Here is a 3,450-nt window from a genome sequence, read left to right on the forward strand (position 1 = left end):
ATACATATTCTTTTACTTCTTTCTGTCATTTGACTGCGCCCATGCTGGAGCACCGCCTTTAATGAAACAAATATCGACCTCAGGGCTTACACATTGTAAGCCAAGTACTTATTCTATCAGTCTTATTTCCCGAACCGCTAAGTTACGAGGACGTAAACACACCAACATCGGCTGTCACACAATAGTGGGAGGATAAACACAGATGCATACCAAATCCACTCGTAAGGCTTTGGTTGGCCTGAAGCTATAGTAAATGTCACTTGTCGAAAGTCACTCGCAATGGGACTGAACCCGGAGCCTTGTGGTTGAGAAGCAAGCTTCTTACCACACAGTCACACTGTGTGTTCGTTATGTACTTGTGCAAGTAGATATGATTATATATACGTATCGTGTAAAAGGTGTACATTAATTGATGATGTCTTAAGGATCGCACTCCTCAACAATTATAGAACGCTCTTTTATAAATAATGCAAAATACAAAGCGTAAGTACAGTGCCATTTTACCGCCGTTTTCTGAATATAATTTCGTACTATATATCTCGCAGAGATTTGAAATTAGATGCAAAGTATTTCACGCAGTCAATTGAAACATTTCGTTAAATGACATGAAATGCAATGGTTGACAGCTTCTGAGTATTAGAGTAATTTTAACTTATTTTAGGAAAAGCTATTTTAACGAGATCCAGTAGTACTCAAGTTACATTAGTGCCACACAACTTCAATGCAATAAACTCTTCTTCTTGGTGTTTGTAAAGCTGAGCCAGTGTGGTACTCATGATCCTTACATTCTTTCAAGGGAATAGTATTCTTGTTCTAATTGTTGTTTATCAAATCGCAGCAGTCTCAGAGACCGCTTTATACGAAAGTGAGAAATTTCTCTTGAAACTTAAATTCATGATTTATACGTTGAAGGTAAGATGTTAAATGTATTCTGTTTGATATCTTTGGAGTCAGATGTTATACCAGTTGTTATTCAATAGTAATTCTTATTTCATCTTTCAGAGAGATCGGAACAGTGAGAAATAGAACATTTGTTGTTATTTCGCTGACAAGTAATACACTTGTAACTTTCCACCCCACATTTCATTCTCTGGCTTTGTGACCTCCATAGCTTTGGTTTCAAGTAGGGGATACCAATGCGACAACCGTTCAACCAGCTCGAGGAAATCGCTATGGGGACTATCACCTGTCTGATTAAAGTTAACACAGAATGTTCACTCACTTCTCTCATCCAAAAATATAATAAAGTAAATTATAATATTGTAGTCCAGTCAGATTCTGCTCCTAGGGTTTGTGTATGCACAAAGAATTCCACAAATCCTGTGACTGAATATTTCATCAAAAATCTTCATCTCTCAATGGTATATAAATATATTTATGCTGGTTACTACGTTCATTTTCAAGAATTCCGTCACATTGTTTCCTCAATTTTGTTTGGTCTGTAGTAGACCAAGCGTTCTATATTGTCAACACCAATGCATTAAGCTACTTTTCTCGAAAGTATCAAAACGGTAGAGAAAGTATGGCTTGTCCCTTGATACACCACATCTAGACAATCTCTTTCAGATATTTCGTCATATTTGTTCTTGTGTTTAAAGACGTTGTCTAGAAAAGATTTTCGCTCAGTATACACGAAAACATTTTCAAATACATAATCAAAATTCCCTTCACTTCTTCATATGACATTTCTTATATTAAATCTATCCATGCGTCATTGATGTGCTGGATTAATCGATTGAAATCGATACTATTCTATTACCCCAACGTGTGATTTGTTTGAGCTCTATAAATTTTCATGTACAAGAGTATTCGTCTGAGATTTACGCGAAACCATTTTGTTATCGCTTTGACTGCGAGAAAATGGTTTCGATTCTGATGATATTCATCTCAATCATTTGATGGGAAGTAAGGTAGAAAGCTCAAACCCAATAACGGTTTCTTTTATTTGTCTGTTGATTTTCACCTTCATATTTTCCTTTACTTTTCGCTTTTCTATTGTGCATTAGACTCCATCTTATGCACTGGACTGATATGATTGTCATATATTTAAGAAATTAGGACCGTTTGCATGAAAAGCGGCCAATATAAAGAGTTGGCCAAAAGTGATGATAATGTTCTTTTTAATTCTCCATCGTCAGTGTAATTCCAAGCACACAAATTACAACTATTTTCGTCGCAAGCTCGTGTTGAACTCCATTGAATTGTCAGGTATCACACAAGTACGCTTGCATAAGGGACAGATTCAATATAGAAATTTATTAAACTGTACGTTGAATTTAATAATTCGACTTACATTTTGGCCATCCTAATAGCAGCGGAAGGAAGTTTTTTTTTTCCGATCTGATTGGCAAAGTAAAGCAATACGAATTTTACAACGAAAGGTTTGAGAATATGTGTTCCAGCCTGAACAGAATTCGGACGTGGAATATTTCACATTTTAATTTACAAAATTAATCAAGATAAAGATTTAATAATGTAATAGAACATGTTTGATTCAAAAATGTGATAGAATATGCTTTGTATTGCAAAGAGAAGTGTTATCAAATTGCCTTGAGGGAAAGAGAAAGAAAGAGAGCAATCCTGTGATTCGTTCGACTTCAAATTACATTCTATGGAGCGTAGCGAAGTAAGACGCGTTCAATATTGTGGAAAATAACTTTAAAATAATACCTTTTAGTCAAGGTTTAATTTCAGTGTAAACATTTGTACTAGTAGATAATGGTACATTAGTACAATACGAAGTTAAGATATCCGTTTCCAAACAGATAGAAACAGACATCTTCAAATCGTTCTTCATTCAACATTTTCCAATTTCAAACATTCTTTAATTTTCTTTCTTAAAAAATACATTTTCCCCTCAAGCCATGAAAACTCAATTTTCTGCGGAATTAATTCTGAATATTTTGAGAATGCATACTCTTTCCTTTGAGTGTCATTAAATATACCACAAGAATTGTGTTTCTGTTATAAAAAAAAAATGAATTCATTAATTTTTCTTGCTTTTTTATTGTCTTTCGTTTTGGACATATAATCCAATACGTAACAACGTACTCGAATTATCTAATTTCATGCTATGGTACTACTGTTTGTATATATTTAAATATATAATCTATTATTCTGTATCCACATATAAGTGTTTTCCCTATTGATTTTGTTATTACTATATGTTTTTGTAAAAATGAATTCATTGTGATTTTTTCCACTTCATTTTGTCGTGTTCCTAAAACTGTTTGTGTTTACACTAACTATTTATTCATCTAGTAGCCGGTGCAATCTGCACCAATTGTAAGAATACACTTTTATACATGTGTTTATTTGTATTTGTGGTTGTATTGATGCATATATATATATATATATATATATATATATATATATAAGTCAGTAAATAGTGGGGTTGTGTTAACCGCACGTGGAGAAATAATAGGAAAATGAAAAAAAGCCAGAATGCTG

The 3,450-nt window shown here is 33.6% G+C and overlaps 1 protein-coding gene across 4 annotated transcripts in view; it reads right to left on the bottom strand.

Annotated features, from left to right (window-relative positions):
• LOC106875324 (uncharacterized) overlaps nucleotides 1-3,450 on the bottom strand; it is a 317,815-nt gene that overhangs the window by 276,120 nt on the left and 38,245 nt on the right. The window lies entirely within an intron of this gene.

The sequence above is a fragment of the Octopus bimaculoides genome, chromosome 12 (assembly GCF_001194135.2).
Source record: "Octopus bimaculoides isolate UCB-OBI-ISO-001 chromosome 12, ASM119413v2, whole genome shotgun sequence".
NCBI classification, from domain to species: Eukaryota; Metazoa; Mollusca; class Cephalopoda; order Octopoda; family Octopodidae; genus Octopus; species Octopus bimaculoides.